This window comes from Lonchura striata, chromosome 24, assembly GCF_046129695.1.
Source record: "Lonchura striata isolate bLonStr1 chromosome 24, bLonStr1.mat, whole genome shotgun sequence".
NCBI lineage: Eukaryota > Metazoa > Chordata > Aves > Passeriformes > Estrildidae > Lonchura > Lonchura striata.
Genome location: NC_134626.1, coordinates 1,928,310 through 1,951,140, shown reverse-complemented (window position 1 = coordinate 1,951,140; position 22,831 = coordinate 1,928,310). Strand labels below are relative to the sequence as shown.

The following is a 22,831-nucleotide window of genomic DNA, read 5'->3' as shown; positions in this document are numbered from 1 at the left end:
ATCAAAAGAGAACACCAAATATTGGAAGACTCACAATAAAAGCTCAAGACCTGGCAATGGTCCCACACACGCTCATGTATGTGAGTCACTTTTACTCACATGAGTAGTCACATCAAAATCAGAGGAATTAGCCTATTATTATTAATTATTATTATTTATGTGTGTAGCAATAGCACACAGGAATTGTGGTTATGGAGCTGGGCCACGTTGTGCAAGGCACTGACAAATCCAGAGCAAAACCATGGTTTCTGCCCCAAAGAGCTGATGGTGTAAACACCAGACAAGAGGCAACAGGTGGAGACAGACACAGACAGGGAAGCACATGGGAAGAGCAAGAAGCTCCTGCAAGGGCTTCTGTGTGGGTGTGCTGATGCCAATGAGCAAAATTATCCACGAGTGTTCAGGTTTGCCTCGCTGCAGCCCAAATCCTGCAAGCCCTACAGCGGAGGCAGATCCACCCCCCAGACCCACAGTGGGACGGGCTGCACCTCCAAACCCCAGCTGAGTGCATGGTGCCGGCAGCCCAGGCTCTTGGCTCCTGTAGAGGCAGCCAGGGGATGGCAGAAAAGGTTTCTGTGGATGCTTCTGTGGAATCACCACCACAAAATGTGCACATGCCACTGTAATGTATACTCACTTTCTCAGTGAAATGAAAGGTGGCGCTGGGGAAAGTAGTTTAACACAGGGATGTGATGCCTGCCTGTTGGAAATTCAGGTACATGAGAACTCTTGTTTCTGATCATGCAAAGACATCTCCCAAAACCAGCCTAGTCTACAAGGCTGCTCATAGCTTGCACATTCGTTCTTTGGCATTTTTGCTAGGATCCAGAGCCACAAAAGTTAGTCCCGTGTGCAACTGCTAGCAAAGCCAGCACAGCCAAACTGAGAAATACTACAGCTGTAGATCTGAGACAACAGTTAGTTCTAAACTTGAGTGAAATCCAGACAAAAAATATTAACAAAAAAAAAACCAAAAAAACAAACAAACAAAAAAAAACCCCACAAACTAAAAACCTGAAGTTTAGAAGTTTGTAAAATAGCAACTGAACATCATGCCTAGGAAAACCAGCAGGAGAATAAAGCGGTACACACAACCTAGTTATTCGTCATCTCCATGGAGTTTAGTCTCGGGAAACTAAGGTGAACGGGGTCAGCAGACTGCAAAATAGACAATTTTATAAAATTTACAGTGGCTCTCTGGGAAGGAGGACGGATGCGTAAGGGGAACGGCTGGTGCAGGAGCAGGGTGGGGGACAGGAGCTGCGCGCGCGGGCAGGGAAACAGGGACACTCTCGCCTTTTCCCTTGCTAGGGGAGGGTGATCCAGTCCGTGTTTTGCAGGTGCCTCTCCCTTCACTGCCTGCCCTGCCTGCCTGGAGAGCGAGTCCGCTCCGTGCCCGCTCCCTCCCGCCGCTCCCCCTTCCCCACCCCGGGCGGGCCGGGGCAGGCGGCGGCGGGCTCCAGGCCGGGTTTTGCGCGACGCCCGCCCTCTTGTTAGAAATAGGAAAATTCAATAATCAAAGCAAAGGGGAGCGCGAGGAGGAAAAATCCGGGATCAGGGCAAGTTTGATGGCGCATGCGCGCTGCTGCCTCCATCCCAAACACACACACATTTCCCTTGACTTGGAAAGTCAGCCAAAGCAGCCCCAAGTGCAGGTAAGCCCGTCCGCTCGCGCCCGGCCCCGCCGCCGGCAGCCCCGGGGCCGGGGCGCTGCGCGGGCGGGCGGCGCTGCCCGGCAGGTGGGCAGCGCTCCGCGCTCCGAGCCGGTTCCCGTGGGGCAGCGCCCACCTCCGCGGGCAGCGGGCAGCCTCTGCGGGCACCGGCCGACAGCGGGGGCAGCGGCGGCCGCCCGGCCCCGCCGGAGGAGGGAGGTGCCGCGGGGGGCCGGTGGCGGCGGGGTAGCGCCGTGCCCGCTCGGCGGCGGAGCCGCGGCCGCGGCGGCGCCAGTCAATTTGCAAGACTTTGGCAGGAGCCCGGGCAGGGGACGGGGGAACACGTGCTCCCGCTCCGCGCCGAGGGCAGGTAACCGCAGCCCCGCCGCGCCGCACCACCCGAGGGTCCCGGCGAGGCACCGAGAGGTGGGAGGGGAAAGGCGGCAGCAAAGTTGGGCGAGCGGCAGCTGGAGCGCTCCGCGGACAGGGCCGGGCGCGGCGGGGCGAGCCGTGCCGGGGAACTTTCTGCAAAGTGGCCGGGCCGGGGCCGGCAGCGCTTCTCCCGGTGCCCGCAGCCGCACGGCCGCAGCCCCCCAGCAGGGTCGCGGCGGGCAGGGGCCGCGGCGGCCGGGAGCGCGGGTCGGGGCAGCCGGTGCCCGGCCCCCCGGGCGAAGCAGCAGGTTATTTTTACCCGGTGGTATTTGCAGAATGTGCAGCTGATTTGCCATCCGGAGCCAGGAAGTTTCCCCCTTCCGCCTCCTTCCCCTTTCCCCCTTTCTTTCCCCCGTGCGCGGCGGGGTAGTGGCGGGCGGGGGGACGGCCGAGCGGGGTGGCGGCGGGTGGGGGGCACGGGCCGGGACTCCCGGGGGAGCGGCCGCCCGCGCCGGAGGCTCTGGGGACGGGGAACAGGTGTCCGAGCCGTCACTCACAAGCCGGGCGGGTGGGGGGGCGCGGGGCGCGGACGGGGAAGGCGAGGAGCGGCGGCGTGCCGGGGCCCCGAGCGCCGCCGGCCGCGGAGCGCCGGTGCCGGGCAGCGGAGCAGCAGCGAGGGGCAGCGGAGCGGGGGCCGGCCGCCCGGAGCGGGGAGCGGGCTGTAAAGCGGCTCGGGCGGGCGCGGGAGCGGCGCTGCCGCTCGCCGCGGGGCCGGCGCCGGGAGCGCCTGCCTGGCTGTGCGGCGGGCAACTTGTGCGGCAAACTTTGAGGGGTGGGCTGCGGCTCCGAACCGCGGCAGGTTGGATCGATGGGCTCGAGCCCTCCTGCTCTTTGGGGTCGGAAAGGTGAAACTTCTCAGGAGCTGCACGTCCACCTTCTGTGTGCCCCCTCCTGTCCGCGCTGCACTGCACAGCGGGTCCTGGCAGCTCGCTCCCTGCAAGAGTGGCTGTCTCTCCCAAAACTTCATTGATGAATTTATTTCCTCTATTGATTTGCTGACTGTCAGCCTGGCAGAATTTCTTGCGAAGGTTTCGGACTTCTCGTTTCAGAAGTCCTGCCTGCTTCCCATCTACCTTCTATCTGCGTGTCGCTGCCACCTCGTTAGCTACCCTGAAGGTGGCTTGGAAGAGTTTATGGGAGAATATTGTTGAACTTCAGTAATCAAGTTTCCAGATCTTATGCCTCCTGTTTAATTTATTAGACTAGTTATTTATTCTGTTGATGATAATCTGTTGCTGGTTTCTATGGAGATGTTAAACTGATCTCTTTCAGAAATCAAACTCCATATGCACTAAAACGTTTAAAGGAGCAGCGTCCCCTTTTGTTTTCAGACTTTGTACCTTTTCAGCGCTTTTACTGGGCTCCTGTATATTTTATATATTAAAGCCTGAAGTTGAAGCTTTGAGCAAGACACAACTTATTATGGCTAACAGAAAGTCAGGGCTTTGATCCTTTTTTTTGCATCATCATTTAAAACAGATCATTTTTCCCCCCTCATCACACAAGATAGCAGAACCCTTTCAAGATCAAAGCGTCCAGCTAAAAACTATTGTTTAAAAAAAAAAAAAACAAAAACAGAAAAACAGAAAAAGAGACAGTTAAATTAGGGGGATGTTTCCTTAATCTGCTTATTTTGTTCTAAAGATTTTTTTTTTAGCTTTGTCAACACAACAACAACAGAAACTTGTGGCAACTATATTGTTATTTTTATACCTTCCAAGTCTTTTTAAAGTTAAAATAAGTTCAAAGTCAAATATCTCCAAAGATAAAGTGCTTGTTAGTGTGTTTTTAATTACTTGGTTTCTAAATGTGGAAGGTCAGAATCCAGAAAGCTACTGCATTAGAGAAGGTTTTAATAGTCTTTGTCTCATCTTAATGATAGAGCAATCTAAAAAACATTTTCCCCGCAACGTTTATAAATTATTTCAAAGAAGTCTCTCTGCATATAACTCAGTTTTCATTATTTCTTAACTTATCCATTGCATTATTACATGTGATTCAGAGGAATATCACTTTAGAACTAAAGTATTTGAGGTGAGAAATTTTTATGCTTAAAATTTGAGAAATCCCAGTAAGCTAGTGTGTTGATTAGGTTGATGCACAGTGCACACCAGTTGTGGGTTTTTGCTCATCTTTTAGAGAAAAGTTCAAAGATTTGCAAAAAATATTCTACCAACACAATGCATGTTTAACACAGTAAAAGAACCCCTTGTTGTACTTTCTTTTAGTGTATGTTCAAAATGTGTCCACTGCCTAAATCTGAGATGTTTTTTCTCTTGGTGTGCTTCTATACTGATGCTAAAAATAAAAAAAATAATCCTAGAAGAAATAGTATATGTAACCCTTATAACTCATATGTGTTTGTGTGTGTATATACATTTATATTTCATGTATATGTATATATATATATATGCATAGATACATATGTACGGAAAACATCAAGTGGGTTGTGATCTATCCATACTAGACTTAAATATTTTTTCCTTATAAATTTTTTCCTTTTTTTTTCCCTCTGTGTATGTTTGTGTGTGTGATTTGATGTGCGGGAGATCATTTAAAATTTTTTGTAAGTATTCTGTTTATTTGTTTGATTTGAATTGCAAACAGAATTGACTCTGACAAGTAAAAAGAGGAGGGGGAAAAAAAGGAAACACTATGGCTTTAAACTCAGGAGTTTGCATATTCTCCTTGTATCTTTCCCCTTTGCTAATTATTGTGTTGTTTTCAGAGCAAATATGTCATATCCATGGCGACCAGGCAGGTTTATTGTCTTTCAGAAGCAATAGCTCACATAAGTAATTAATGACTTCTTTTTTTTTCCTCTGGCTTAGGTTAAACAGATCATTCAAGGAAAGTCATATCTCTCTCTCCTTCTCTCTCTTTTTTTTTTTTTAGCCCAGTGACATAAGAACATGAGTTAGAACAAGAAAATACTTTAACCAAGAAGTCAACAGCTTATTTTTCCTCATTTCTTTTTAAAAGATCTAAGTGTCAGCTTTCCACACACATGACATTGTCATTCTTGCAGTTTCAGAGCAAAGCCTTTGTACAGGGAAAAGCCACTGAAAGCTGGAGTTAAGTTGGTGCTGTACAGCTGAGCAAAGTGTCTCTGGGTACATGTGGCGGGATGTTATTCTTGTTTAAGGGTTTTGCTGGGTATTGGGATAAAAATGTTTCCCTCGCTTTTCTCCCCTCCCTCCAATTCTATCTGTATTAAAATCAGTGTTAAAATAAAGGTGTGTTTTTGTATCTTGCAGGTTGTAATTCAAACAGTTTCCAGGAAAGAATTAGTAATTCATTTTTATATACAGCATATATACACACATGCTTGAGCTCCACCCAAAACAATCAAGCTAGCTGGAAAAAAAACCTTATTTCCTTTTTCTTTTCAAGCCCAAGCAAACTTGCACAGTAACTTTCAAAAGCTTATTAAAAATAGCCCCCCATTTTTGCAAGGAGTTTGCTGCAGGTATGAATCTTTTTCTTTCCCTTTCCAACTCTGTTTCTTCCTATTAAAGCTGAATTTGCTATCTATCCAAGCCAGAGGCTGGTTAGCCACTATGATTTACTGAGGTGATGGTTGCCCCCTCCCACACTCCCCCCAGCACCTTCACCCCCGTTTTGGTTTTGCTAATTTCATTTTCAGAAGGATTTATACACAGTCCAGCTATATAAATTCCTTTGGAGATAAAAGCGCCACACACTTCCATAAACAAAGGCTTTTACTTGCATCCTGTCTTCCTTTTTTTCTTAAAGTAAAAAGGAAAAAAAAAAACCCTAAAAACAAAACCCCAAGCCATCTGATTGAAGCAGGTATCATAAACGCATGCTGGTAATGATTCTGTATTCCACAATGCTGCTACTTTAACTTTTAAAATATGTTTCCTTTCTGGTTTGTAACATTAATCAAAGAGCCGCTTCCTTCCAAATTTCCACAGACTGGGGCTAATTAGAACCACTCGAATCATATTTTGTAAATTCCATGTGGATGTTACTTTAGGTTTCAAGATTGCGAGTGCTTCAGGTTCAGTCTGGCTAGGTACTGTTAAGGTTATTTTTATTAATGTTTCTGTCTCCCAAACCAATTCAGGGTTTCTCTCCATTTATCCCAGATAGATTTGTGGGTTCACACACAGGGGTATGTCGGAAATAGACGTTACAAGTAGGAAAAAGAAAAGCCGAGAAGGAAGGAGATTTTGCAGTGTAGTTCCAAAGAGCAACAGAGAACCTCCTAAGTAACGTGAAGCTGAGGATTCAACAGACTTGATAATTGAGCCCTTAACCTTCTGATGTCTGTATCAGAAAAACAGAGTCTAGAAGAGGGAGACAAAGAATAAAAGCAAATACTGGGTAGGAGGAAGCTGAGGAGATGAGTGAAATACTGAGGTATAGTTCAGGAGATGTATCAATCAGTATTTTGATGTTAACTTGGGCTCAGTTTTTCCCTCTGGCGAAATGTAGCTGCTTTAAAGGTGGCTTCGGGAGAACCTGATGTTTCCAGTGCAGCCGGGAGTCTGGTGTTTCTGGGATGTGTGCAGATGCAACTTGGAGAGACTTCTCTTGGAATTTGTGTTTATGTTTCCCTCTTTCCTTTTGTTTTTGAAGGACCTCACTAGTGATTATTATTTTTTTTAATCTTTATGGGAAGTTAAACAGCTAGAAGTTGGAAGTTTTCAGGTTGTGATTACCAGGCTGTGCTAAAGGGATTTGAATTGAACCACTTCGAGCATCCGACAGGGTGACTGTTTCCATGCCCTGGTGTAGCATTTCTCTCCTGTACATTTGTTGTACCTAAATAGGGTATCTAAGAATTAGGGTGCAGTTGGCTTGCGCAGACATCTCAAAGTTAACTTGCTTTTGGTATATAAGACTGCGGCTTCAAAGAAAAGCAAGGGTGCATCATAAATTTTGCTAAAATTAATCAACCGTTTAAGAGCTCCACATTAATGAGGTTTTCCAGGCAAGCAGCTTTCTTTTCTTCTTTTTCATTCAAAGTCTGAGAGGTTTGAGGTAGAGGAGGGGGGAACATGAGTAAGAAGAGGAAAGGAATGGAATTTGAGGAGAAATAATAAAAACAAAAAAGGCTGGATTTGTATAATATAAATCCTCATGTGTCCTTGATCCATATTGTCAGGGTTTTTTTTTTTTTTTTGGGTTTTTTTTTTTTTTTTTTTTTGGTCGGATTTGTCCTGTGTGCCTTTGACGGAAAAGGCACGTAGAGAGAGAGAGAGAGAGAGAGCGCGACAGAGGGGGAGAGAGAGACGTGTCACTGCTTTGGAGCTCATTATCATTCTTAATAAGTCTTAAGGAATAAAGAGGAGCATTGAGTGTAAATGCTGGGTAATCCTAACACTCCTCAAGGTGAGAGGAGTCTCGAGGACACAGAGAAAGAGAGTGAGGAGGAGGGGGCTACTGTGGGAGCAGGAGAGGCAATGTGCATGGAGGTGGTTTTTAGGGCGGTGGGCGCAGGTTAGTGTAGGGGCTGCTGCCTTTGGGACACTTTGGGTTTGTTCCACAGGCCTACGCTGGGGCAAGTTGTCTCCAAGTTTGCGTCCCAGAGATCTCCCAGCTCGCAGCCGAGCAGCCCGGCGTGGGGCTGCAGTGTTGGCCTGCAATGGTGCCGTGCTCTGAGGGAGATGAGCTCGAGAAGAGCGGCTGCCCGCGCTGCTCGGCCCGTGCAGCCGCGGAGCAGGGCCCGGGGAGGCGCCGGCCTGGCTGTGCTGGCCGTGCCAGGCCGGCCTGGCTGTGCTGGCCTGGCTGTGCTGGCCTGGCTGTGCTGGCCTGGCTGTGCTGGCTGTGCCAGGCTGGTCTGGCTGTGCTGGCTGTGCCAGGCTGGTCTGGCTGTGCTGGCTGTGCCAGGCCGGCCTGGCTGTGCTGGCCTGGCTGTGCTGGCCTGGCTGTGCTGGCCTGGCTGTGCTGGCTGTGCCAGGCTGGTCTGGCTGTGCTGGCTGTGCCAGGCTGGTCTGGCTGTGCTGGCTGTGCCAGGCCGGCCTGGCTGTGCTGGTCTGGCTGTGCCGGCCTGGCTGTGCCGGCCTGGCTGTGCTGGCCGTGCCAGGCCGGCCTGGCTGTGCTGGCCTGGCTGTGCCGGCCTGGCTGTGCTGGCCTGGCTGTGCTGGCCGTGCCAGGCCGGCCTGGCTGTGCTGGTCTGGCTGTGCTGGCCGTGCCAGGCTGGTCTGGCTGTGCCAGGCTGGCCTGGCTGTGCTGGCTGTGCTGGCCTGGCTGTGCTGGCCGTGCCAGGCTGGTCTGGCTGTGTGCTGGCCTGGCTGTGCTGGCCTGGCTGTGCCAGCCTGGCTGTGCTAGCTGTGCTGGCCGTGCCAGGCTGGCTGTGCCGTGCTGGTCTGGCTGTGCCTGCTCCGCTGTGCCAGGCTGGCTGTGCCGTGCTGGCTGTACCAGGCTGTCTTTGCCTGCTCTGCTTTGCTGTGCTGGCTGTGCCAGGCTGGCCGTGCCGTGCTGACTGTGCCGTGGTGGCTTTGCCAGGCTGTGCTGGCTGTGCCAGGCTGTCTGTGCCTGCTCCCCTTTGACGTGCTGGCTTTGCCTTCTCCCCTTTGCCATGCTGGCTGTGCCAGGCTGGCTTTGCCATGCTGGCTGTGCCTGCTCCACTCTGCCGTGCTGGCTGTGCCAGGCTCGCTTTGCCTGCTCCCCTTTGCCTGCTCCCCTTCGCCGTGCTGGCTGTGCCTGCTCCCCTTTGCCAGGCTGGCTTTGCCCGCTCCCCTTTCCCGTGCTGGCTGTGCCATGCTGGCTGTGCCAGGCTGGCTTCGCCGTGCTGCTTTGCCAGCTCCACTCTGCTGTGCTGGCCGTGCCGCCTGCTCCCTCGGCTCGGGCTCGGGGCACCCTGTCCTTCGCTCCTCTCCTGCCGGTCTGGGTGGATGTCCCAGTCCCTTCTCTTGGCTGAATTTCCCGGAGCATCTCCCTGCGCGGCTCGGACACTAGGTGGCTTAAAGCACAGCTCGGCTCTGCTGCGCTGCCAGCTGCCAGCGTTCATTCACTCTTTCTGGTGGGCTCCCTTATTCAAACTTCAGGCTGACAGCAAAACGTGGAGATGTCTTTGAATCCGTTGTGGGTTCAGATATCGCACGACCTTCTTGGCAGTGTGTTTGCAGTCGCGTTCGGGGATACGAGCCCTTGGAGAAGGAAGAAAGAGGACATTGATGAAATTAATTCAGAGGCTGGGCTTCTTGCTTTGATGATAAAGAGTCAGGAACCTGCTGCTGTTGCTGAGTCCTTACCTCTCCAGGCATATTTCATCATACCCATTCTAAAGGGTGTGTGTGTGTTCCTTTTGGAAAAAAACATTTCAGGGTTGACATCGCCCTTTTTACTGTGCTGATGTGTAATGGAAGATGCTGAGCTTTCAGTGATGCCCACTGGCCTTTCTTTCTGGTCTCTTATCTCAACTCCAGTTTCAGGCAGAAGGGATTGCTGTAATTGGGAATTTGCCTAATGCATCCAAAGCCTAAAGAAGGGGAATGGAATAGCACTTGAATATTTTTTATCCCTCCTGCAGTCTGTGTTGTCTCTCTGGTTCAACCCTTCGCTTCTGGCTGAAGTAGGAGCTTTACCTTTTAAAAAACTATTCCAAATACCTTGGAGCAGATGGGAAGGAGGTGTGGATGCTGAGTTCTGATCAGTTGGCAGAAGCCAAATGCAGTGAGGTGGAAGTCTTGCTAAGTGTTGATTTTTCTGGGTCCAGGTGCTTGGCATCAAGTTAAAGTATTACACTGGTAATATTATTAGGTATTCAGTATTGTAATATTATTAGGTATTCAGTTATTAGTAATGGAACTGTGGAGCTTGCCTGTACTTGACAGAGAACGGCTAAGGAACTGTATTAGGCCTGAATTCATCCTGATTTCTCCGGCAGTGTCCTTCCAGCATGCCTCAGCCCTGATTTGGAAGGAGCAGGAGGAAACTTGAATGCAGTTTTTGTGCATCACCTGTCTTTTGAACTCTTTCCTGAGACAGCCAATGAATTGTAGCAAGGAGGCTCCATTTCTTGAACAGAGGGACAGCCTGCAGCCCCTCTCACTCTCTCTGTCCCGTGGCTGTTGATGAGGTGCCAGCTGATACCTTTCATGCATGATTGAGCTGGTCTAGAACAGGACCCGGAGATACAAGAGTCTGTGCTCACAGAGTTAGCTCTAGAGCCATCCAGCTGCCAAGGCCTCGTGCATAATAACTGCTGTGGGAAAAGGCATAGCAGAACGGTCAGTTCTTAGGGGCCTTTGGCTCCTTGCCCACCATGGTATTTTGGGGTAGTTTTCTCTCCAGAAGGTATCCTATTTTTGTTCTGCCACCAGTGATGCTGTTTTGAAACAACACTGGAAACAATTCCCCGATTCTAAGCCATAGGGCTTGTCATTTCAGTGACAATACAACGAGTTGCCTCAGAGTCGGTCTCTGAGGCTGCTCCTGATCCTTTTGTGTGTGAAGTCAGCTGGTAAGGTTGGTCTCAGTGCTGGGAGGCCAGCACAGTGTTACACATACCATCATCCATCAGACTTGGGAAGGAACAAGGTAGATGAACTCTACAGGTTTTTCAGGGGATTTTTTTGTTTTGGATGCTATCCTTTGAAAGAAGAGTGGGAACTGGAAAACTTTAAGAGAGTCCCTTGATAGTCTGTTTGGAACTGTGAAGAGGGGTCTTGTTTCAGCTATCTGTTAAAATGTGTTGTGTAGTGACACTTGGGAGGGGCCTGAGGAACGAGTGCTAAGAGTGTGATCCAAGCGTAAGTTTGACTGCTGGGCTTGGAGAACAGTTGACTGGAAAATGCATCCTAAAAGTACAAGATAGCCTGCTTCTGATCCCTGCTTGTATTTGAAGGTGAGGGTGGCAGTTGACTTTCACTTATGAGCCAGTTCTTTTCTTTCCTGGTTTTGCTTCTGCTTCCAATAGCAAAGGTACTGGGACATTTTATTCCTAAGCACTATGAACTGCCAGCCCTACACCTTTCCTAGTGCGGATAGGCAGAGCTTTCTAAATAAGAAGATGTGAAATGTACCTGGCATAAATGCCAACAGCTATGTGGTCACAGCCTGTGGCCTTGAGGTATCTCCCTCGTGCCCCACTCAACCCATCCCCATGCCAGGGAGAGTGAGGGCTGCACACAATCACGCCTGCCTGCATGATGAGGCTGGCAGAGCACTTGGGAGGCTGGCAAACAGCTCCCAGCCTGGCTGCCTCCCCACAGGAGCTGTGTCTGCAGAACATCCTCTCCAGAGGGCTGCTGGTCATGATCCCCTCCCTCTACCAGTGCCTCAGCCTGGTCCAGCTTTATTCGAGGGGAGCAGTGTCCTTTCACACTAGTGAGCCAGCAGAATCTCTCCCAGGGGTTATTGTAACCTCTCAGCAGCGATTTGCAAACAGGCATTCGGAGATAAAGTCTTGCTGCCGAGCTCAGGGCCAGTAGGGCAGATAAGAAATGCGGCAGGTTTATGAAAGAGAAGGTGTATGAAATGCAGCCTGCATCTCCCATTTCACTGCACTATGCCAAAACACACAGTTTCTTATTTCAGTCACTGTGATCTTTCAAGGAGGTTAATTTCCATGACGAACTCTGGGCCACGTGCTTGGAGGATTTATCTAATTAGACTGACACTTTTCTTTTTTAAAAAAGAAAATTAAGCTGCACCTTGGAGGACTTAAGTATTTTAAACTGTGGGAGCAGCAGTAGGTAGTGTGATCCCTGCTCACAGAGCAGAGAGAGGAAATTTCCCCTTTTCCAGTCTCCTGTTTAAGACTTCACCAAAGGTCCCCATTTACCTAAGTTTCTTACTTGGTGACTGGGTCCTAAAGAGTATTTTATCCTGCCTGAGTCCCTAAAGCCTCAGCTGGCTCTTTAGCTCATGTAAACTATTGGTGTTCTGGGCTGTTACGTATTCAGGATGGAGCAGAGGGTAAAGGAGAGACCTACTTATGCTCCTTAGCCATGTCCTAGAAAAACTGCATCCCCCCAGGACAGTGAATGGTGTGCCTGCAGACGTGTAACGACTGAGGTAGGTATACATCCCTCACCATGCCTGGGCACCTCATGCTCCTGAATGTGTGTGCTGTGGAAGCTGGTGTGGCTGTCCTTGTCTTGTCTGTGGTCACAAAGAATAGTGAGTCCCAGGAGAACCCCCTAGCCCTTCATCCAGCCTTGTTGCAGTCGGATCATGTTTGGACTTCCTGCTAAAAACGCCTTTCAGACAAGAACTGGGACTGGGACCATGCTGTAATGAAAACACAGGATCATAGGTTAAGGCAGTTCATGTGCAAGCAAGTCCTTGCCTCCCTCGGACTGGGTATTTCACACTTGCAGGCACAGTGGATGATGCTGGTTTTGTTCCCATCAGAGGGTTCCTGGAGTCCCGCTCACACTCTCTGCCTGCTGCTTGCCCGTTATTTGGCAGCTCCTTGTGCTCCTGTGTGTGGTTCCAGGTTCAGATCACTTCAGGTCTGGTACTGCTCCAGCTGTTTATCCTTGTAAAGGAGGTGGAAGGAACATCTTCTCAGGGCACCATATTTGCTGCACCAAACTCAGACAACTCAGACCACACTGTCTTGCAGCCCAGGTTGGAACAGAGGAGCATCTGTGGGGAGGGAAGTGTCCATGCAACAGGGGCAGCATAAGAGTAGCCTTGTGACCTCTGGTGATAATCCATTGAATCCTGTGGAGCTTCTTCATGGTGCAAGACTCTGCACAGAGTGAGAAAAATACAGCAGCTTCATCCAAGGAGATGGTCACTGGGCATGCCTCAGTCCCCAGCTGATACACTGAGGAATCTGTAGTGGATTGAACCTGAGATTTAATTTTAATTTGTGTTTGGTGAGTAAAGGAACAAAAATAGATATTTCCTTTCCTACCCCCCCTACCTAAGCAAAAGAAAAAGAGAAAGAAAAATAATAAAACCTATCAGGCACTCAGAGGGCTAACCAATAGGAGCTCTGTTGGCTGGGGAGCAATCGTTCTGGCTTGGTCAGCCATCCCTAACAAGTTACGGGTTGTATAAACTCTCAGCTTACAGCTGTAAATTTACTCAATTTTGAATACAGCCGCAAGCTGGCTCAGCAGGATCTGAAATTGTCTGCTCCAGTAGTCCTGCTATGCTCAAAATTCACATTTGGGGGGCCCCAGCTTTAGACACACGGAACTGTGGAGGGCCAAGTAATGGGCTGCATGCCATGCAGCTCCAGATTCAAGTAACCTCTCCGATATAAACCATGGTATTATTTTATCCTTCCTTGGTATTTTGCTTCCTCGCCTTGGGTGAATGCTTCTTGATCTCCACAGCTGTGAGTCCAGTGCCCCTGTGCCTTTTCTGTCCCTCACCTTGAAATGGGGAGCTTGGTCCAAGATACATTCCCTTGCAGAGTGTTTGCAAAACACCACCCAGAACAGCAGTGGTGGGCAGGATTTGGTCCATACACAGTCCTGGGCCATTTCTGCATTGTCTGAGGTGGAGTCAGTGGGTATTTGTTTGAGTGACTGAGAGTAAAAGGAGAGCTCTGACTTCAGGGTCTTTAGCTGCAGAAGTGACTGATCTCTCTGAGCACCTGTAGTGTTGCAACACTGGATACTCCTAGATAGCTGAACTTTTGCCTTATATTTGAGGCACTCAATCCTTCCACAAACAGCAGCATGTTATTTATATTGAAAGAGAATTTATCCCAGTCACACAGTAAACTGTGGCTACCTCTCACATGTTCAGAAATGGGGCAGTTTATAGCAGTGTAGAGAAAGAGGGACATATGTACCTGAGCCCATGTGTCCTCTTACTGCTGGCTACATTTCCTCATGTTTCTAATGGGGAAGCATTTTGTCTTGGAATGAGACATCAAGTATTGTCATGTTACTCTCACTGACACCTTGGTCTTCAGCAAAAGTGAGGTGATACTTTCTGTTAGCTGGAATGGGCTTGGAAGGTAGAGATGGCTTGAGGGGTGACCAGCCCCAGACCTCCTCAACATGCACTGGGCAGCCTCTGCCCTGGGGTGCTGCTTGGCTCTGAACCAGCTCACCTTCATCTTCACTGGAGCAGAATGGTGATGGCAGAGGTTATGGGGATCGTGTGGTTCCAAACACAGCAAGTGTTCACTCCTGAATTCAGCTCCCTACAAATAAATGAAAAGGAGTGGTTGCAAATAAAAGATCCAGGAGAGGTTTCCTCTTCTGTCTTCCTCATCTCCCCTGTGGAGTTGTGCTGGCTCTGACTCTGGCTCCCAAAGGGTTAAGGTGACTCATGCCCCTCTTACCAGATATGCTGGCAGGAAGAATTCATCCCAGCCACTAACTGGTGGTGTTTGCTCTGCACTTTCTCGCTCTGGTTTTGATGAAAACATTTAACCAGGAGCTTCGTGTGCAGAGGCTCCCAGCTGACAGCACTGGGCTGGCTTTACCAAGTTGTACTTGCTGTGTGTAAACTCAGCAGCTGGGCTTAGAGGTGACAGGGGAGGACAAACAGCATCACAGCTCCTGGCCCCTTGGCTCCACTCTTCAGAATGCTCTTACCTATGGGAATCTTTGGGCTCCAGACCCATAGCTAGTCTGCAGCTGCCTTTTTATACCTAGACAGTTGTTGGCGTTGGAAGCCAGTTCAGAGGCTTGGGGCAAGGCTGCAGAGGTGGGAAGAGAGGTCCTGGTAGGTTCCTTAGGGCCTGGTCTTACCTGAGAGCAGGGGTACGACTCAGTAGAGCTTGGGAGATCTGTTCCCAAGACCATCTGGCTGCAATCCTGGGGGATTCTTCCCCAGAAAACAGGCTCTGACTGGCCCTGTGCCACAGAGTGGTGAAGCTACTGGTTCTTTTATGTGGAGATGACCTAACCATTCTTTTCTATGCCACTTGGAAGCATGTGCAGGACTTCCCCAAGACAGTCTTGCATTGGAGTTGTTTCAGGTAATAATAACCTGCTCATCTATAGTTTTTCTAAGGGGCTTCTGAAGAAGTCTGAGATGGTTTTCATTTTTGCCATGCATTTGATAGAGAAGTTGCCATATCCTTATGGAGTTAGTCTTGAGAGTGGGCATGTCCAAGCTCCTCAGTTCCTGCGTCACAGAACCTGTAGGCAGCAGCAGAAACTGAAACATTCCCCAGGGGAGATGCCAGTTTATCTGTGCTGCTGCTGGAAAATGCATTCAAATTTCTGCCCAAACAGGAGATTGTGACATGCAAGAAATTCATCTGACCCATCAGGGCTGCCACTGTGCTGATACTTCTTTACTTTTCTCTCCTTATCTCTGGTGATCTACCATACGAACAACAAAACAAATACAGATGGGAAAATTTATAAACCAGAAAATCTGGATTCCCTGTTCTTGGAAAAGCACGATCCCTTGTTCTCAGCCGCCTCCATGTGTCATGGGGTCTGCCATGAAGAGATGCCAGAACTGTTGCAAGAGGCCAGGCCTGTGTCTGCCTTAAGGAAACTGAGCAGCAGCATAATGCCCTGCATGAGTGTGGATTTCCAAAGGAGATGTGCTGCTCTGGGGAAGTAGGATTTGCCCTCCTAAGAGTTGTTCAACAAAGGCATTTGTTCTTTTTCTGTCCATTTCAAGACCTTGATCCACAGCACGCTGAACTGATTATGTCTATTGAGGGAAATTTTCTGCCTCTTCCCTCTCCCTGATTATTGATAGTCTGGAACTAAATACATATGTCTCATTAAACACAAAAAGAGCCACGCCAGGCCACCACTGCACAACGTGCTGCCTGTTATCAGCCTGCAGAAAGGGAGCAAACAGGTGTAGGATAACAGTGCAACTGAGAGAGACCAAAGTGCATCATAAAATAAACAAACAGCCAGTGCTCCAGCTCCCCCAAATGCACTGTGTAGTTCCAAGGGTCTGCAGTGTGCTTTAGAAGATGCTCTGAGCAAGTACCCACTTGGGGCATCGTTTAATTTGCAGCCAGAAATGGGTTGATAATTTTCTGCATCGTTGGGGTGTCTGGAAGCCCCGTGCCCCTTCTGGTGTGCTTGGGGCTGCAGGAGCGATGGGACCTCCCTGCCTCCAGAGCTCCCAGTGGTGGGGAAAGAGACCACTTACAGGATTGACCAGCTGTGGGTCTGACTTGGGTCGTAAAATCCAAAAAAGTATGCCTGGATGAAGTACTAAAGAAGGCATCTGAGCCTTCCCTTACCATAAGTAAAGGCTGTAACTTTTTACTGTGACCTTCACAGCCTTTATTGTTCTCAGGGAAGAGCCCAATCTCTGTGGTGTGACAGTCTTTCCTCCTAAGATTTCTTAGGTGAGGATATTTGTACCAGGATTTTATTTAATTTCTTTGCACCTCTTCGTGCCGTGTGAATCTTGTGCTGTCCCTTGTGTTTTGGGGCTGGCAGAGCTTGCAGTGGTGCTGCTGGTATTTCTGTTGCATTTAGTGAAGCAGTGGCTTGGCTTACTGCACCCCAGCAGCAGCCAGCGCTTTAGTGACTCAGCCCCTGGAATTATGCTTACCCAACAATACCTTTTGTCCTTTGCCCAAAACTTCTAGCCAAGAAAAAGGGAAAAAGGAGGAGGGAGAAAAGAAAGAAAAGATAAAATTCTGCATTTAGTTGTACTTTCATCACAGGTGGTGCCAGTTGGTTTTTGCTTTATTTGTACAGGGTGGGGAAAAGAGAAAAAGAAAACAAGGTGGAACTCAGACAAGGCCCAGGAAATGTTTGAACCTGACAACAAACTTCCTTTGTTCAGGGGAGCAGGGGAAAGAGAACAGAAAAAAGGGACAGGAGACCAGTTGAAACCAACCTGAGCCTGTGCTCTTGGGCAGGTTTCTTTTTCCTACTCTTTATTGTTAGGGGTCTTTTGTATTGCTTGGTGTCTTGTGATAATTTTATTTGCACAAGGGCTTTTGTGTACTGCCTTCTAGAAGGTGGACAGATGAAAGGTTTCCTGGGGACACATTTGTTATTTGGATGGGAAGGATTTGTCAGTTGTTCTGTCATTTATCTATCATTATCTGTCATTTATTCATGCTTTGCATGATCCTTCTCCTCCAGCTATGAAGATCAAGATGGCTAGAGGGAAAGCATGAAGGACCATACTTCTCAGGAGGAGAGACAGATGAGCAATTTAGGGGCTAGGCAGACAAATCCTGATTAAAATGCAGAAACCAGAGGGTTTTGTTGAGGAGAAAACGAAGAGAACCATGAGGGCAGCTGTTAGGGACACTGCCGGGGGGACTCCTGAGTATCACCAAGTGCTGCGTCCAGACCACCCTTTTTTTCATGTTGGCACAAAATCTCTTAATGAATCATCTTGCAGTGTTATTCTTCAAAAAGGAGAATTGGGAGTTGTGAGAGAGCTGCCCAAGAAGCACTGGAAATTAGAGTAATCTGCTGCTGTGTGGGACAGAATGGACTCTGGTGGGGTTAGGTTTCAGCAGGGCCATCACAGCCAGATCACTGGTGGTGCAGGATGGAGTGATCAGGGCCATGCAGCACTCTTGGAGCTTGGTTGGAACACTGGAGGTGTTTTTCCATCCAAACAGGTGATGGCAGCTCTCTCTGTCAGGCAGTCCACATGTGTTACAGCTGGCCTGGGCAGGGGTTACACTCAGGGGATCTGTTTCTCTGAGGAGATACTGGTACCTGGTACCTTCCCAAATTGCTTCCCAAATACTTCTCAGATGTTGGCTGTGAGGTGTTGTAGTGGTCAGGTAATGCTGGAATGGCTGGGTAGTGAGGAGACTGGGATGAAAGGCTGCTCAGTCCTTCTTGCTGAGCTTAGAAATATGTTACACGATGCTCAGTTAGTCTCTGCTATCTCATTTGGGTATCACAAAACACTGTGTCAAAATGAGTGAGCAAAGTTGTGGGTATCACCTGTATTGCAGATGCTGGCCATGCTCTCCAGAGCAAGATTAAATATTTTCATGTGGCTTAAAGTGGGGAGGTGTCCAACTTCCAGCACACAGAAAAGGAAGAAAGAGGAGGCAAGAATGAAAGTCTACCTCTGGAGCTGGGCTGATGTGGGACTTTCCTATGGTGTTCTGTGGAAGTTTTTCCATTCTTTTGACAGTGGCCAAATCACTGCCATGCCTACTATGTTAAAGCATCAAGAGATGCTGTCAATTAAAAACTTGCCCTGATGTTGGGGACGTGGATTCTCTGAATTGCATTAGTAGGAATATGGGCCTTTCTTTCCAGTGCAGGTTCCCTCTGAGTTTCACCAGGCAGCCCTGGAGCTGCTCTTTTCCTGACATCACTTCTAAGCCTGTGCTGCAGGACACAATCCCACTTAACTCGAGAGCAGGGTCTGAATTCAGTGAGCCCTAGGTGAAAGCTGGAATACTTCCACTACAAAATAGCTATTCCAGTTTTACACCAGGAGCAGCTGCATTCTGACTTTGGTCCTCAGTCTTTGCCTTAGTTATCTCTACTGTGGAGATAATAAAACTTGCCTACAACACGGCTTGTAGCTGAGAATTAAGGAACAGTTTCCAGAGCTGGATTGAAGGCAGCTGTAGAACTCAGGCTGTATTTTTGGTGCTAGTATATTTGTCTGGAGTTCAGAAATTAGGGCCCGAGTGAGGCTAAGAAAGGCAGGTGAACACCCTTGCTGTACCTTCTCTTCAGAGATGTTCCAGGGAAACCAGCCCAGGGGTCTCAAGGGAGGAGGCTGCTACTGGGGTGCTGGCAGCAGGAGTGGCAGTGGCGAGTGAGCAGCTTTTCTGCCGTCCATTCCAAGCACAAGAAGGACTGTGGGGAATGATTTCAAAGCCACCACTATGGAGATTAAGGGGATGAGAATGTAAATCTCAAGTAAAAAGGTAATTGAATGTAATAGCAAACACTGCTCGGTCTATGTTAATTTTAGCTCTTCCCCTGGATACAAGGCGCTGTATTAGTGTTTTATTACCATTTTGTTTGCACTAATAAAATAGTAAAATTTATTTCAAGGAAGTTGAAGGATGGTTTTACAATGCAAATTTGAAGAAATTGGACTTTTCATTTACACCACTGCTATTTTAAACCCTGAAGGGTGTAAATTAGCCTTCTGTGCCTGGGTGAAATCCACTGCTTCCACAAGCAGGGGGAGGATTTAGTGTGGGGGAGAAGAGAACAAAACCAAATCATCTGAATATTTCAGAGAGACAGAGATATCTGATGAGGAGAGGGAGAAAAAATCTGACTGCCTGTGTCCATTGAGTGGAAGGCTGGAGCAGAGTGGGAAGAGCTGGTTTGTGCTGGTGAGCAGCTTCAGCTGCCATGAGCATCAGGCAAGGGCAGAAGAGGGCATGGAGGTTCCAGTGGGCATGGTGTGCCCTGCCTGTGCTGGCCGTGTGGTTCCTCTGGTGAAGGAGGTGCAGCAGCTGGGGCTCATCTGATCACCAGGTACTGGCAAGGACAGATGGTTCCTAGAGTGTGAAAGCCTAGGGCAGGTTTTGCCTTCTGGCTCAGGGGACCCACACTTCCCAGGTTGCCTGTGCCTCTCTCTGGCTTGGCTGTCTCCATCTCCCTGTCCCATCTGGCTCTGCTTTCCCCTGAGTCCCTCCTGCAAGGGAAGGTCCTCCAGCCCAAGAGGCTGCTTCAGTGACCTCCTCCTTCACCTACAACTCCTCTGTGCCATGAAATAGAAAGGGATGGGCTGATTATCTGGTCCCTTTCACCTTTGTAAAGTTGTTTATAACAGTGCTGTTCTCATCACACTTTTGCCAGCTCTTGGCCTTGACATAAATGGATGCTGTAAAGGCTGAGCCACACAGAAGCAGGTCCAAAGAGCCTTGCTGGGTTCCAAAGGTCCTGCACTGAGCTGACCATATATCTCCTGGAGGGGGGTGTCTCAGGGTGTAGAAGCATCCAAACATAGTAGCTTTCTTAGACTTATACTGAGCTTCTGCAACAGGTCTGAAAATCTCCTGGGGTAACTTTGAGGCCTTCATTCTCTTTGTGCAGAGGAAGATGTGGAACAGGAGGTGTAACATCCCTTTTTTTCAAATCCCAGAGGTTCCATTCCCATGCTGGAGAAGGCTTTGAGTTATTGCCTTATAGTCATGTTCACCTTGCATGTACCTCAGTCTTCACACAATACCAGCGTTGAAGGGAGCCACGCTGAGGTTCTCCTGTATGGGAGAATTAAGATATTTTTTTTCTTCATCTTGAGTGAAATTGTACATTTGTTCATTGTCCTGAGATGGTTGTTCGAAGCAAGTCTGTGTGTTGTATTATGTGCCACTCCAGCCCTCATCAGGCTTTTGACAGTGACAGAGGAACTGATTTGGGAATGAAGCCCTCAGAACCCTTTTTCCTCTGCTGTCCAGGAGCTGATGAGCACTCACACGATGCTTGCTCCTAGACAGTTTCTCTCTGGCAGTTTAGTGATTTTGCAGCTAGCCCAGTCCCACTGCTGTGGGCTGCTGCTTCTGTGGCATGAATTGCTCAGGTACCCCTTTGGTTTCTCTGCCTGGTCTGGCTGTTGCCCTGCATTCTTGGCCAAGTGGTACTGAGTGAACTAGAGAAGAAAAACCTGCTCCAGTGATCTGATTGTGCAGAGGTAGATCTCCCACAGCCCTCCTTTGGACTGTGAATATATCATCTGTTAATTTTATCCTCAGGAGGCCTTTCAGGAGAGAAGCCACTGTTTACCCCATGCAAAGGCTGGATAGGGCTTTGACTTGTTACTATTTATGGTCTGGATAGCAGCAAATTTACTGGGAAAGTTGAGGCCAGGCTCCAGGTCCTTCATCCGTTTGGCTGTGCCCCTTCTTGTAGTGTCTGGGCATTAAGGAAAGCTTTCAAAAGCGTAACCCTCTTGCAGGTTCAGCTTCCAGCACAGTCACCAGCCATGAGTGGTATCAGGCAGCCCTCTTAAAACTCCCTGCTTCTTTGGTGGGTGTAGCAGAGGCTGAGCCAAGACTGAGGGCGTTACCAAAGAAAGCAAAGACTTATTTTTGGCATTGAAATGGTTTCCTATTCCAGGCGAGTCTGGGGAGCAGCTTGGTTGTGTACCCAAGGATTTAAACAGTGCATTAAGCAGAGGGGTTACACTCCGGGTGGATTTCAATCAAAAACTATAATTACATCAAATAGCAAACGGAAATGGAAAAAGGGGATTACTGACTCGACCCTGAGTGCTGTTGGCTGCTGAACCTGCTCCATTATTTACACCCCCTCTATTGCCTGAGGTGGGGTGTGTATGTGTGTAGGCAGTAAGGCCCTCCTCCTTTTTCCATTTCCTTCATGCATCTGATGAAGTCAGAGTCCCTGTGCTGGTATCAGTGCTTGGAGGAAGATTGGAATTTGCATGGCTTGGATTTGGGACTTTGCAGGGCAGGTTTGATCTCCCTGGGCAACTCTTCCTGGCTCCAGGCAGGAAGAACTGCTCAGCTCAGGCAGTCGTGGGAACCCCCAGGCCTACGAGCTTTCTCTCTTTTTCTGTTTTGCTATCAGACCAGTGTTTTGGACTCTTAACTGCTCATCCTTAAGAAAACTGAAAAGATCCACGCTGCAAACAGGAAGTTCTTTCTAACATAGAGAGCTATGTTTAAAGCTGCCCTTGAGGTAGTAGAATCATTCTGTGCCTGTCTTGTTTGGTGTGACCAAGCCAGTACTACCTAGCTGGGGAATTTACCACACACCTGCACTCCCAGTTCAGGCTCCCAGCTTTGCTCTCTGGTTCAAGCTGCTTCCTGCAGTACTTCAGAATACTTTGTGGATTCCAGTTTGTCACTTCTGCTTCTGGCACCGCTGTACCTGTCACCTGCCCTCTGGTCTTCATCGGCCTCGTTTCATTTGTCCTGTTCTCCCAGTTCCTCCTTGTATCTCCTTTCCTTCTTGTCATCGACAGATGTGTCCCTGCACATCTATTGGGCACCTGAGTTTGGGAGGATGTGTAGTGAGTGTGCTGAGATGGCTGGAACTGTGTACCAGACAAGAAGGATAAGGAATGCAATCCCCCACTGCCTTCCCAAGTCTTCAAGTGTTTTTCCAGATGTCTAATCCCAGGTTTCATAGCCCAGCCCAGCTCCTGCTTGATGGGATCTCTTCTTCTCTGCTCATTTTAAATGGGTGAGATTTTGTGCTGAAATGAAGTCTCCATTTACGCTACAGAAGACCCTTGCTTGGTGGTGTGCTGCTACAGCATCTGCTACATCTTTGCCAGATGTGTTGCCCCTTTTTCATCTGTGGCACATTCAGAGCTGGAGGATGTAATGTGGTATGTAGAAGAGAAACCCCAGTGCATTCATGGTTGGTTTACACATGGTTTGAGAAGTACTGGAAAAGGACAGTACTCTTTCCCTGCTCTGGATAGTGGCAAATCCATACAGAGTGAGACTTTACCAGTGCTGGCTGCACTTTCGTGGCACTGACTTCACCTTATTGTGAACACTTGGGGAGGAAAGGTGCTTTGTAAATATAAGAAAATATTCTCTTCTTATAGACAGATATTTGATTTTGTAATACAATACAGTGACCTAAAAAACCCCCAAGCCCTATCCAAATGTAGATTTCACTGAAAATAATGTAAATACAGTAAGGAAACTGTTCAAAACTGAAATCTTTTTTGGCAATTAAGTGAAAGAGTAATGTTACTGATTAGACCAAACTGTTATTTGTAATATGAACAGGTAAAAAAATTCTTCAGAAGAAAAGTATGATCTAAGACACTCTTCCAGTTCATTTTTTTCTTCAGCATTTTGCTGACTTTAAATTTATTTTGCGCTTTCTCTGCAGTATTTAGAGTCCTGATATAGTGGCCTAGGGGAATAATTCAAGAAAACGAAACCCTTGAACAAACTGATTATCTCACTGTTCAGAAGAGTTACAGTA

At 48.5% G+C, this 22,831-nt stretch overlaps 1 protein-coding gene across 3 annotated transcripts in view; it reads left to right on the top strand.

The window, feature by feature from the left end:
• The first annotated feature begins 1,410 nt into the window (after window positions 1-1,410).
• The window catches only part of CASZ1 (castor zinc finger 1), a 191,428-nt gene continuing 170,007 nt past the window's right edge, over window positions 1,411-22,831 (top strand). For 2 of the 3 annotated variants that reach the window (XM_031506617.2, XM_077788100.1), the window contains exon 1: window positions 1,634-1,655. The gene's annotated coding sequence lies outside the window, so the exon portion shown is untranslated. Of the gene's footprint in view, window positions 1,656-22,831 lie in introns of all 3 variants that reach the window. The other variant, XM_021529833.1, reaches the window with a different exon arrangement.